This window comes from Ostrinia nubilalis, chromosome 29 (assembly GCF_963855985.1).
Source record: "Ostrinia nubilalis chromosome 29, ilOstNubi1.1, whole genome shotgun sequence".
Lineage (NCBI taxonomy): Eukaryota > Metazoa > Arthropoda > Insecta > Lepidoptera > Crambidae > Ostrinia > Ostrinia nubilalis.
In genome coordinates this window covers 2,802,789-2,817,619 of record NC_087116.1, presented here as the reverse complement: position 1 = coordinate 2,817,619, position 14,831 = coordinate 2,802,789, and the positions used below count along the sequence as shown (strand labels likewise).

Here is a 14,831-nt window from a genome sequence, read left to right as displayed (position 1 = left end):
CACGGGATAGGCAAGTAATATTTTCAGGTATTATAGATAATTATATCATGCATCAATATAAAGTAAATATAGCTTCCAATTTTCTAGTGTAACGGAGAAAAAAATGTTTTCTGAAAATCATAAATTATTAAATAATTCCTAAATTACTGCAGCAATAATCATTTATTTCTGCATAAAGGTAGACGTTATAGTGATAGGTAAATTTATTTACAAAATTCTGACTTAATGTAATTTTTTTAGAAAATATGCTTCTAAAACTGTTTTTTTTATAAAATCACAAAATCGAATATTTCTTCGAAACTAAACAAATACAACTACTAGTTCCTTCATCAATTTTATACATAATAGTAATATCTAACGATTGCATTAATAAAACAGGGATGTCCGCTTCTAAGCCAAAATAAAACACTGTGCTCCGTGCTCCGTGTTCCGGGTTGACACACCACGCCGCGTTCACCACAGAGGGAAGTAGCGTTCACCTGCCTTGTGAATGCTGAGCACCTACCTGTTTGCTGGACAACGCGACAGATTGCAAGTTTTTGAGTGTTTTTTTTTTTTTAATTTATATTACAATATTTAATTAACTATATTAATGTAAATAATTTTGTGTAATTGTGTACAGTTGTTTATATTATAGGGTGGTTATCTTTAAAATTCAGGTCTAGTTGCAATATTGTGAGCCGTATCTATACAGGGTGCATTTTGTTTTTTATTGGCTTTGCGAATGTTGTTTTAGCACCGCTACCCCTTCACCGTTTTTTTTATAATTTGTGTTCGTCTTGAGGTTTCTTTTTTCATAATAGTGCATTAACATGTCGATACAGGATTTGGAACGTCAGATTTCTGAATTAAAAACCAAGCTTGATTCCTTACAGTGCCCATCACAAGCTTCACATGTATCTGCCGTGTCGGTTAAATTGCCACCCTTTTGGGCCGACAAGCCTACTACGTGGTTCGGTTTAGTTGAGGCACAATTTCACATAGCTGGTATTACTCAGGACATCACCAAATACAGTCATGTCATTTCCATGTTAGACACCCGGGTGGCTGATGAAATCGAAGATATAATTGCGAGCCCACCAAAGGAAAACAAGTACGAGTGTCTCAAGGCTGAGCTTACAAAGCGGTTATCGACTTCGAGGGAGCAGCGGATTCGTCAACTTTTGGACGAGGAGCAACTGGGAGATAGAAAGCCATCACAATTCCTGCGGCACCTTCGCTCGCTAGCGGGCGATGTTCTGCCTAATGATGATTTCTTGCGGGAGTTGTGGTTAAGACGCCTTCCACAAAGCGTCCAGGTAATTTTGACAGCGCAGGTCGATTTACCTCTTAGTAAAGTGGCTGAAATTGCTGATAAAGTTATGGAGGTAGCTCCACCTATTATGGGATCTGTCGTGGATGCCGTTGAAGCGAATACGCCGACTTTGACAAGTTTAGTACAGCGAATTGATGCGTTGGCTGAAAAAGTAGAGGCTCTACGCTCTAGCAACTCTAGTGTTCAGCGAGGTCAATCTTCGTCTAAGTCTCCAGAGCGTGTTAACAAGCGGCTTTGCAGATTTCATAAGCGTTTCGGTGAAAAGGCTCACAGGTGCATTTCTCCATGTTCTTGGGAGGAAAATGTCAATAAAGCAAAAAACTAGACAGGCAGTCATTGATGGCGGCATCTGACTGTCTAGAGCCCGGCCGCCGGTTATTTGTTACTGATGTGTCATCTAAGCGTCGTTTTTTGATCGATACTGGTTCTGACCTCTGCTGCTTTCCGCGTCGTCTTCTAAGAGGAACTCATTCCTCTTCAGATTATGTGTTAGGTGCAGCTAATAGGAGCTCAATCAGGACCTATGGCACAGTGACTCTACGCCTTAATCTAGGGTTACGCCGGGTCTTTCATTGGAACTTTGTAATTGCCGACGTCAGCATACCAATAATTGGATCTGATTTCTTGGCGCATTACAGTCTATTACCAGACCTTCGTAATAAACGACTAATAGACGGAACTACTAATTACTCGACTGCTGTTTCAGTGGATAAGACTTCACAGGCCAGTATTAGAGCGGTGTCCATTAATCAGTCACCATTTTCCGAGATTTTGCTCGAGTTTCCAGATCTGACTAAGCCACCTGGCTTACCGCGAGTTGTCAAACACTCTACAGTTCACCACATTATCACAACTGAAGGCCCTCCGGTTTCGAGTCGCCCACGCCGTCTAGCTCCGGAGAAGCTGTTAGAGGCAAAAAGAGAGTTTGATGACATGGTTGCCTGCGGGACAGCACGTCCTTCAAGCAGTCCGTGGTCTTCTCCTCTTCATATGGCGCGCAAAGGAGAAAATGGTTGGCGTCCTTGTGGGGATTTTCGCGCTTTAAATGCCAGGACGGTGCCTGATCGATATCCTGTGAGGCACATTGCTGATTTTGCTAACACGCTATCAGGATCTACTATATTTTCAACTATAGACCTGGTGAAAGCGTACCAGCAAATTCCAGTGAACGAGGCAGATATTTGCAAGACGGCCATAACCACTCCTTTTGGGTTATTCGAGTTTCCTTTCATGACCTTTGGTTTGCGTAATGCTGGACAAACGTTTCAGCGTTTTATTGACGAGGTCGTGAAAGGACTCGATTTTTGCTTCCCTTATGTTGATGACATCCTTGTGTACTCCAAGGATGCAGTCCAGCATGCGCAGCATCTTCGTACCCTGTTTCGTCGTCTTGTTGATTATGGTGTGGTTATCAACACGTCTAAATGTGTGTTTGGTGCGCCTGAGGTAACCTTTCTAGGTTATCAGGTGTCCAAAGAAGGTATTCGCCCTCCATTAAAACGTATTGAGGCCTTAAGAGATTATCCTTTGCCATTGACGGTACAAGGTCTTCGTCGTTTCTTGGGCATGATAAATTTTTACCGCCGTTTCATTCCACAAGCTGCTGCATTTCAAGCTCCTCTGATTAATGTTCTAGCTAATACCAAACTTAAGGGTGCTAACCCCGTTCCTTGGACACTGGAACTCAAACTAGCCTTTGAGAAATGCAAAGAACATCTGCAGAACGCAACATTGCTTGTGTATCCGGTTTGCAATGCTCGTTTAGGCCTGTTTACTGATGCGTCATCTGTACAGGTGGGAGCTTGTCTCCAACAGCAGGTTCACGGTACGTGGCAGCCTTTAGCTTTCTTTAGCAAAAAGCTCACTGCCCGACAAAGTGAGTGGCCGGCCTATTATAGAGAATTGCTAGCTGTTTATGAAGCGGTTCAACACTTTCGACACGTGTTAGAGACGCAACACGTAACAATTTACACAGACCATAAGCCACTCATCTACGCATTTGCACAGCGGCGTGAAAAGTTACCCCCTGTGCAATTAAACCAACTGTCCTTCATTTCACAGTTCACAACTGATGTTGTGCATGTGAAAGGGGAGGAAAACGTAGTGGCTGATGCTTTGTCGCGTGTAGATGCCGTTAATTTGGAAAGTGATTACGTGGCATTAGCCAAGGCTCAATCTGTTGACGAAGAGCTTCCGGAACTTGAAGCGAATTCTTCACTGAAGCTTGAAAAAGTGAATATTCCTGGCGCTGATGTTCCGATTATATGCGATACTTCAATTGGGAAGCCTAGGCCTTATTTGCCACCTGACTTTCGTAAGGCGCGTTTTTTGATGCTTCATGGTTTAAGTCATCCTGGCGTAAGGGCATCTACACGTCTGATGGCTGAACGTTACGTGTGGCCTGGTATGAAGAAGGACTGTCGGAATTGGGCTCGTTCCTGCATCAAGTGTCAACGTAGCAAGATTAGCAGACATACCCGAACACCTGTTGGCGACTTTGATCTTCCTTCCGGCCGGTTCAAGCATATCCACGTTGACATTATTGGCCCACTTCCACCTAGCAGAGGGTTCCAGTACTGCCTTACTGCCGTTGATCGATTTACGCGCTGGCCGGAGGCCTGGCCCATCAGTAACATAACGGCCGAGGTAGTTGCTGAAACTCTTACTAGGGAGTGGATTGCTCGTTTCGGTGTTCCGTCTGTCGTAACAACTGACCAGGGGAGGCAGTTTGAGTCTGCTCTCTTCCAAGATTTGATGCGGTTTTGCTCAGCAGATCGAATACGCACTACTAGTTACCACCCCTGTGCTAATGGCCTAGTTGAGAGAATTCATCGACAGCTAAAGTCAGCTCTCATGTGTCACGGCGATTCCTGGTGCAATAGCCTTCCAGTTGTTTTATTAGGTATGCGTTCTGCGTTGAAAGAGGACTTACAGACTTCTGCGGCAGAATTGGTGTATGGGGAACCACTGCGTTTACCAGGGGAGTTTGTTTCGCATGCCAAGACTGATCGTGTTGAAGATATTAAATCTTATGTCGCACAATTGCGGAAATATGTGGCTGATCTGAAACCTTGCTCACCTGTACGTCACGGTCAACCGAAGACATTTGTATCACAAGATCTGGCAACGACTAGCCATGTGTTCCTTAGGGATGATATTCCAAACAGACCTGCTTTGAAATGCCCATATTCTGGTCCGCATAAGGTACTTAAAAGGGGTGATAAAACGATAAGTCTTGATGTCGGCACGAGGAATGTTTCTGTAAGCTTGGATAGGGTTAAGCCCGCTTTCATTGATGTCGATCCATCTGCGATTGCGTCATCCACGCGGGTGTCTGTAGCATCTCCATCTTCGTCACCACCGTCATCGCCTCATTCATCACAACCCGCCGCAATTGTGCCTCCTCTACCAATCACGAAGGCTTATACCACTCGGTCAGGCCGTAGGGTGAGGTTTAAAGTCCCCGCAGTTTCATAAGTTTTTTTTCTTTTTCTTTCTTATGGTGGATCCAAGTTTTTTTTTAGTTAGTTTTTTTTTTGCCGTGGGCTACCTTTCTTCGTGGGGGGGTAGTGTAGCGGTAAGCAAAACTCTTTGCGCCGGGTATAGGCTACGGCGGTTGCGATGGTAACCGGGTTGTTGATGTCAGGAGAACGTCAGGTAGTAAAATAGGAGATTTTACAATATATGTATATTATATTTTATTCAAACATAGGCCTCCAATGATTAATACTAACGGGTAACGGCCTGCATCCAGCGCCTTCCTTCTACCTTTATGCGGTCGTCGGTCCACCTTGTCGCTTGGAGGCATTACCACGGAATAATAAATGTATGTACTACGTACAGAAAGTTTTCTTCGCGAAGGTATTTATAAAATGTCTACTCAATGTCCTCAACAATATGGTGTAATTTAGCTTGTCTCAGAGTTGAGGACCGTTTCGTTTACATACACGCGTATTTTATCTACTTTCCATAACGAATATTTTTTACAATACTATTCGCTCGTGAAAGTTTCTATGTAAAGTTATGGAAAGAGATCAACACCGTATCGCCTCTATCAACTGCGAATTTCATACAAAGAATACTGACGGCCTCGAGTTGATATGGTTACGATCCGTTTCCAGATTGATAAGTGTGCTACGTCCTTTATGCTGAGTCGCCTTTTTGGTGCTAAAATGCCTATGTATAGATTTTTTGATTTGTATATTTCGATACCTCTGGGCTCAAAGGTCGTAAAGGACAAAATACCGAAAATGAGTTATTTATACAGTTTTACTCAGAATTTAATTCTCTATCGATCTGTATATTTAGTTTGTCGAAATTCCCAAAAAAAGTGCCTTTACGACCCATCATTTTTGATAAGCTAAACAGAATTCATCGTGAAAATTGGGATGTAAATACCATTTGATTTTTTAGTACAGTTACCATGGTAGTAAAGAACAAGTATACACAAATTTTTGGGCGTATAATGTACATGTAGTAAATCTATTGTCCTATACAACCTTACATTTTCATACCCAAGTCTAAATAATTTGTCCTTTACGCTCTTAGATTATCTAAACAAATATTGTAAAAATCTACACAGTGAGGATATTAAAATAACTGTGAAGGTAAATTTTATAGACGTTTCTTATAGTATTTAAGTATGTGCGTTTGGAACAAACGAAAGAACCTAAAAAATCATCAAAAATATATAATAAAACTATTTTAGAGTGTAATTTATGTGATTTATACATATAAAATGATGACATCTACCCACATCGGGTAAAGTAATGTTGCTTTTTATTATTTCTCATATTTGAAGAAACTAGGTATTTGTCAGGTAAAAGATAATTATTAAAAGATGATTTAAGAAAATAAAAACATGCTATAAAATAACGTATTACCTAATTAAGTTAGTATAGTCATCATAAAAATTGAAAAAGCTAGATTTGTTGAAAATATTATGAGAAATAAAGTCACCTTACTGTAGTACCTTAGGTGTCATTATTTTGTATGCACAAATCACACAAATACTACACTTTACAATTATTTTTAACGATTTCCTAGTAATTTTGACTAACGCCCTTGGTCAAAACCACTTTTGAGTTTTGACTGTTACAATTATAATAAATTAGTATAGTTTCTAAAGTTATTTGGATCAGCTAATAAAGAATAACTAGTAGGAAAAATATTTACACAACATGGGAAAATATATGTTGAGACTAAGAGTAGGCGCACACCGTTGATTTTTCGTCGGCCGATAGTTTAGTCGATCAGTTGATCAGTATGGGCATGTATGGGAGTGCGCACACTACGCCGATTCGATTTAGTCGATTGTTCATACAATTTAAAATCGGGCACAACTATCGGCCAACTAAAAATCAACGGTGTGCACCTACTCTTAATCTACTAAAAAGCGTGAATGCAGTTTTTTTCGAAGTTATATTAAAAATAATTGGCTTTTAAAAACGGTTTTATGTAGGAGTAAAGTAAGTGGATGTACTTTACTGGAATGAAAATCTTCCTACTTGTAATCTTACTTACCTAACTTTTCTACTTTTATACCAAGTACAATGACATAATTTTAAGCTACTATGAATTAATAATATTTAATTTATTTAGAATTTAGAATAATAATTATTCTAAATTCTTATTAAATAATATAATAAATAATTAATATAGTTTGGTTTACGTTTGTCCTTAATAATTCTATTATATTATCTGCATTATCATAAGGTCAACTGGTGGACAGACTGCCCTATGGAATTAAGTCCGCTATTTGTAGTTTTTCGAAACAATAATAATGATTAAATAAATAAAATTAATTTGGTTTCGGTTTTTCCTATAAAGTAGACAGTTATGAAGTTTTATTTAAAAGCGTCATAATATTTATTTTCTAAATTTGCTTTTATATCGGAAATAGGTAGTTTCTTCTAGTTCGAAGATATCAAAACTTCTATTTAAATAGTTTCATAAGTTGTGTGCATTAAATTATGAAGCTACGGAAAATCATTTTATTTCATTTAAAATACCATAATTCATTTAAAATATGTGAAGAAATGGTATGTTACATATGAAATACCATAAAATATTAAATATTTAAGCTAAATCATCAATTTACCCTTTCATAATACCTTACCTGGGTGTCCCGTTACGACCCATGAAAACCTACAAAACTATGTAAATTGTCATTTATTACCTTAGTTTTGTACTTTTGTGAAATAAAAATAGACTTACGACCTAAGTAACTTGCCTAGGACGAATATTTGAGGGGCGTAAAGGTCTTTTTATTGTAATTTTGAGGGCGTAAAGGAAATCTATCTCAGTAAATACAGCTCTAGTCCAGTTTTTCAATACCTCTTCGGAAAATGCTGTGAATTCTAAGCACTTTCTTCATAAGTCATAATTTAATAGCTCAAAAAACAAAAAAGTTATCGTCGACTAAAAAAATAAAAAAACGTTTTTTGCTTCTCCTGAAAAGTCGTACTTTGTCCTTTACGACCTTTGAGCCCAGAGGTATCGATTTGTTCTTTAATAAATTACCATAAACTGTTGTAGAAGCACATATTAAAAGCACCTTAATGACAAAGGGCTACTATAAAGTCGATTTATAAGATAAAAATGTTTGGGATGCGTAACTGCCTAGCTCGCATAAATATTTATAACTTGTATTTTTAAAGCCTGTAAACTTTTGAAAAAGAGGCTGACAATAGTGACTGAGTTTCTTGCGCTGCTTCTTCTCAGCACTGGCCCGTTTATTGTCCTGAAGCAGTGGTAGGGTTAATACTGGGACGTGTAAAAGTGCTTTTTTAAAGCCTACTTACAGAAATAAATGAGTTTTATGAGTTTTTATATATTTTCCTGTCATTATAATGATTTTATTTTTCTATTTCAGGTAACGGCACCCTCATTGGCGCTAGTGCGAACGTTGTTTGCGCAGGAGTGGCCGAGCAACATGGCTACCGGTTCACGTTCGTCCAATACCTCAAAGTAGGGTTCCCCATCATGATTGGAAACCTTTTAGTCGCGTCAGTGTACTTGCTGATATGTCATTGTGCTTTCACGTGGCACTGATATTGACTTATTTGACTTAAGGTCCTATGTCCCCTAGATGGGGCAGAGGGCGTCCACAACAGTCCTCCATCGCGTTCGGTCTTGAGCTTCGCGCTTGATCTCGCTCCGGGTCTTGCCGCTTTTCTTCGCCTCGGCACTGATATTAGATATTATTAGATATTCAAGGGCCGAGGCGTGCACGTGGCCCCCAAATTCAGGGGCCCCCTATCCAGAAATATCACACCTGTATTCACAAACATTATGAGGTCTCACAGTGCGCATGGACGCACAGGGTCCCAAAAACTATTGAAAAACAATACTTGAGTGGCGGACACACGAACCAATCGCAGAGCTCTATTCGACGCATGCGTTTGACTTACCATTGCGTTGCTGCTTCACTTAAGCAAGCACCGTTTGTGAATACGGGTGTAAAACTATAAAGGCCCTTTCCCGCGACAATCCAGTATTGCCGGATCCCGCAAAACTGGACTGTCGTGTGAACACACACTTTTGCGGGACACTGCAAACGGGATGTTCGCGTGAACGTTAATATTAAAACTCGTATACCGCTGTGACGATACTGTGTCAGTATGACTCCATATGTGTAAATCAACCTTTAGAGATGTCTTGTAAAATATTTTGATATATTTTAATAAATTGTAGAATACTAGAAAATATAAAATAAACAAGGATTCTACTAACTAAAGCCCAGTCCGTGAACACGTAGAATTTTGTCCAATGACCCCTAGCTACCCATCCTTATCGCTCGCGCGTAATTAATTATATTTTTGTCGCGACTGTGCGACTGGCACCCGCAATGAGTGTGCGAGCGCGATAGCAACATAATTACGCGCGAGCGATAAGGATGGGTAGCTAGGGGTCATTGGACAAAATTCTACGTGCTCACAGACCAGACTATACCTGTATTTTACAATAAATTTAGGTACTTAAGCACTTATATGTAGTACTATACAAATTTCGAAATATTTTTCTGACTATGTACATTTGGCATCGTGCTTTTAAGTGATTTCGTGAAAAATATTATTGGCAGGGAGCTCATCCATGGGTCCCCTCAATTTATTGTCCGTGTTGCATATTAATTTTCTTAAAACCTTTGTTTGTCACCTGTCATCCGCTTTGCAACGGAGGGAAGTCGAACCTTAATTTCAAACTCCTCCTATGTTCTTCTGATTAATTTCGTTGCGGGTCCAATGACAGTTAAACTTTCCCTCGGGACAAACTTGACCTACACTGGTTGGGTTTTTATTGGCGGTCAAACTGTAGGTAGATTGCAAAATGGCCGTTGCTAAAAGTAGTATGTCTATGGTCCTTAAGTGTTACAAAAAATGGATATAAATATTTATTTAAATAGAAAAATACATGAATATTCAGATAAAGCAATGAAACAATATTACAAAAATATTTTTTATCTGTTTATTATAATAAATTGACATAGGTAATAAATAATACTTACTAAATGTTATGTAAATAAAATAATCTAACTGTGAAATTATTTTTTTAAATTTTATTATTAACAATAATGATGTAATTATTTTTTAGACCTTTAGTTTAATATACAGGGTGTATTGTAAAATATTCTTGTTTTCATCATTTTAATGTCATCAAATTTTAATGTGATATTATTTATTATTTGTATATCGTCCATTTGCGACGACACTGTGATATATCAAAAACAGTGGTTTTACAGAAATCGACTTTTAAACTTTTGAATGACCATAACTCTTAAAATAAGGTTAGGATTACCTAATTGTGTATGAAACGTTTAAAGATTAACTATTAATGAATTTAAATATTTATAGTTAGTCATAACTTTGCGTCTAAATTGATGAAATTATAGCGATTCAAAAAAAAAGCGACAACTTATTACGTTATTCTAGTAAAAAATAATATTTTGAAGATGGCAAGTTCAGTTGTCACGTTGTAGATGATATAAAAAAATATATTTATACATATAAGTCATTATTTAGATAAAACGTTGATCTTGAACAATTTTTTTTTATTTTACTAACATTACAATCAGTAAAAATGAGGTAATTATTGGAACAGGCGAATATTTATTTCGCTTTGCCATGTTAAATTTCACTTATAAAAATATTATCTAAGTAGACAGACAGTTGTATACATACAATATTTAAGTTCACATTAAGTTTTCTTATTCTAAAACCTAATACTTATCAAAATAAACGAAAAACTCTCAAAAGTAAAACCTCGTAAACTACTACAAAAAAACACAGTAAGAGAAACTGTACTAAGTATGTATGTATGTATGCAGAAAAAAAAAATGTAGGTACCTACTAGGTTAGTAAATAGATGTTTTTTAACAGACTAGTTATGACAATTTAATCCTAAAACTATCAACGCAAAAATCGCCGTCTCCGGCGCATAAAATGGCAAAAAAGCGACATTTTGGTACCTTTTAGGGTCTTTTAATTTTTTATACTTATTTAAAATTAAATTTATAAAAGACATTTAAATAATGTATTAATAGTGAAAAATAACAACCACTATTATTTTATAAATAATGTAGCCATTTTATTGGCGTAGTTTTTCTGCAATAGTTATACCTATTGCAATATTATTATACAAAACAATGTTGCGCCCGCCAAAGTAAATTTGGGCAAGATGCGATAAAATTCCATCAATTGCTGATGATCTGTAATTATATTAAAACATTAAAATACCTTTTTTTGCAGAAAGCAAAACATAGCCAATACAGCTAAGTGACATTGAATAATTACATAATAATAAATAAATATACAGGGTGTTTCTTGTAAGGTGTCAAGCCGAAGGCAGGTGATAGGTGAGGACTAGACCTATCGATTTCACCCCCATGTATGTTCTGCGATTTTTCGTAGTTTAGAAGTTATCGTTAATTTTGTGATTTTTTAAAATTTTATGACCTAGTAGGCTTTAAATTTTTTTATCTTTTTTTTGGGTTGACTTTTTACAGATTTCTTTTTTTTGACAGATTCCCTATTAATTGCAGATGTTTGAAAAAAATCATCATCTTCCTATCTTTGATGCAAGATACAAAATTTTTGCTAGAAACATAAAAAATATGCTTTTAGCAGAACGTTCTAAAATTTTCTACTTAAAAGTTTAAAAAAAAAAAAGAACTTCCAAAGGTCCAAAATAATTTTAAAAACTGCGCAGTTTTCTGAACTTTCATAATAACACAAAAAAACATGTACTTAATAGGCCATTATTTTCTGTGATCGCTCCACTAAAGTGGTAAGTCGGAGATTCCGTTACATGTTTTTGACTTTCTTAGGACTAACTAATGTTTGCAATCCCCTAAGTTTACGTTACGTAGAACACATTTAGAGACAATAACTGAACAGAACACAACGAAGTAAAAAAATTCTTCGTAAATTTACAAAAGCTTCTTCTTGCATTGTAATGTGGTTTTGTGTTTCAGTCAGCTTTGTCCGCAGTTCATCAATATTTTCATATTCCCTGTTGTATACCAGATGAAGGGCAAGAGCTTCCTCGTTGTGGATAAAAAAATGTTCTTTTCAGTTATTGTCTCTAAATGTGTTCTACAGTACGTAAACTTAGGGGATTGCAAACATTAGTTAGTCCTTAGAAAGTCAAAAACATGTAACGAAATCTCCGACTTACCACTTTAGTGGAGCGATTACAGAAAATAATGGCCTATTAAGTACATGTTTTTTTATGTTATTATGAAAGTTCAGAAAACTGCGCAGTTTTTAAAATTATTTTGGACCTTTGGAAGTTCTTTTTTTTTTTCAAACTTTTAAGTAGAAAATTTTAGAACGTTCTGCTAAAAGCATATTTTTTATGTTTCTAGCAAAAATTTTGTATCTTGCATCAAAGATAGGAAGGTGATTATTTTTTTCAAACATCTGCAATTAATAGGGAATCTGTCAAAAAAAAGAAATCTGAGAAAAGTCAACCCAAAAAAAAGATAAAAAAATTTAATGCCTACTAGGTCATAAAATTTTAAAAAATCACAAAATTAACGATAACTTCTAAACTACGAAAAATCGCAGAACATACATGGGGGTGAAATCGATAGGTCTAGTCCTCACCTATCACCTGCCTTCGGCTTGACACCTTACAAGAAACACCCTGTATATCTGGGGTCATCCAACGCATTGCTATTCTAGCATACTTCTACTAATAGATAATTTTGTTAGCTAATCTAAGGCTATTGTATGATAATATAAAATATTTTGCTTGTTGTGTCTGTAAAAACAGACAATCGTATAAGTATGTTTTATTTGCACTGTATTTCTAGTATTTGAACTATTCTTCAAAACGAATGTATGTTTATCAGTCTATATCTACTCATATTAGTTCCGACGTTATTGTAGCTCAAAGAGACCCTTTCACAGCGCTCGCATAGCGCTGTTAGTCATGTTGTCGGATTAGGTTGTGGAATTCCTTCAGGCAGTGCATCGCCACAAATGTTAACCTTTGCTTTTTTGCATTGCTAGTCCCCATCTGTAATGATATCTGGAGTTTAGTATTACTGTTTAGCGTATACAACGTGACAAGTAGATATACCATTCAATTTCAATAACATGTATTCTGCAATAACAGAACATCAACAAATGACCTACAACATATTTCCAATATAGGAAAAATTTTCATCATCTACAACGTTACTAGTTAAGATGTCCCGATGATACTTCGATTTTCTTACAAGAATAACGTGACATATAAATAATTTATCTTTTACTTTGCTTTTTGTTTTAGAAGAACACTGTGATAAGTATGACGTGCCACATTGTCGAATAAAATAAAAATATTTTAAAAACTTACCTTTGTTATCAATACCGCGGTATCCTCGAGATGTCACGTTTTTCTTAAAAACGAAGAGCACCTCACATCTCAAAGCGCAGGTGGCAACTGAACTGTCACAGTGGGTATCCTTCCGTTTGGCCAAATTACTTTTCGCCAAATTTCACTTCGCAAACAACTTATCGCCAGTTTCATTTCCCAAATGAACTTTTAGCAACTGTACTTTTCGCAACTAATTCATTTGGTCAAATTATCATTTGGCCAAATTTTACTTGGCAAATGTTTATACACCGTGTTACTTTGCATTCTTGCCATATTCACAGAGATAAAAGTAGGGACCAATACCTATTATTTAAGATAAACAAGAGACTCCCATAAAGAAAGTATACTGAGTTTTTAGTAAATTTGGTTTTGCAGTACAAATTGGAATAAACCAATTTTGTCTCGCACGTTCTACAGGTGCAAGTGGAATAAACCTAGTGGGCGTGGCCTAGTTCTTATTAATCTGTGATGTTTTATGGCTCTGGGTACCAGCCTTTTTATCCAGTCATAATAATTATTTTAAAATACTCTTCGGTTGATTTTAGATTTTCCTTTCTACTCTCAGTTTCTACTTTACGGGCTTAGGACCGTCAAAAATACGTAATAATTATTACGCTTTTAATTAATTTATAACATTGTTCCCTATTTTTACAAATTAATGAATTAAGTAGGTACCTCTGAAATGAAATCACCTTATTCACAATTAATTATTTATTTATGAGTTCCTACTTACAAAGTTTACGTACTGCGAAGCAAGTGTTCAAAGTGTTCTCCGTTCTGATGAAGGCATAGTCTAGCACGGCGAAGCGTAGGTATTTCGCTTTAGTTTTCGTAACACATAAACGTTTTGTCTCAGTTTCGCTGAAGCAATCCTTTCACGTAACACGTTTACACTTTTTATCTCTTCTGCGCATACCAGGTCGTTTCAAGTCACTCCAAAAATAATAGTCCATTGGTGTTAGGTCCGAGGATCGTGGTGGCCAAGTTACTGGACCCCCTCGTCCAATCCACTGTTCACCAAACGTATTATTCGCGCACTTGACGTCCTTATTGTGGGGGAGCACCATCCTGCTGGTAGTAGAGCATTTGGTGTAACGCTAAGGGTAGGTACGTCATCAAGCATTTCGTCTAAGACGTCTTGCAGACACTCCAAGCACCATTTTGATTAAATTATTCGTTGTTTGAATACACTTCAGTCATTTTTGTATTATTTATAACGTGATTTGTGATTGATGGATTTCTCAGTTTTTTACAAAAGTGTCAAAAAGACATTTTAAAGACAATAGATTGCAATAGATATTTAAAAATACAATAAAAAGTAAAAAAGTCTCCATCGCCATCGCTAACAAGTGATGTGCATGCGTTACGATAGTTAGTGATGTGTTTAACAGATTGTCGATAAAATAAAATATTCAAAATTAAAAATCAAAATTTTCGGGCATTATTTTTTAACGGATTTGTGTTCAGTATCAGTAACATAGTTACCTCTGTAAATATGGCAAGAATGCAAAGTAACACCCTGTATAGCAAATGTTTTATGTTGCCAAATATTATATTCCAAATAATTTGTTTGGTCACATTGACACTTCACATACTTACCCACCGTTACCCACAAATCAAAGCATAAGGCACATGATCATGGTTTTCATAATAA

At 36.7% G+C, this 14,831-nt stretch overlaps 1 protein-coding gene and 1 long non-coding RNA gene across 4 annotated transcripts in view; both read left to right on the top strand.

Annotated features, from left to right (window-relative positions):
* Positions 1-14,831, top strand: part of LOC135085670 (uncharacterized) — a 114,298-nt gene that overhangs the window by 52,713 nt on the left and 46,754 nt on the right. The window lies entirely within an intron of this gene.
* LOC135085630 (uncharacterized) lies at positions 4,872-8,511 on the top strand. Its single transcript, XR_010260173.1, has 2 exons — positions 4,872-5,141; positions 8,190-8,511. It is a non-coding gene; the product is annotated as an uncharacterized LOC135085630 (long non-coding RNA).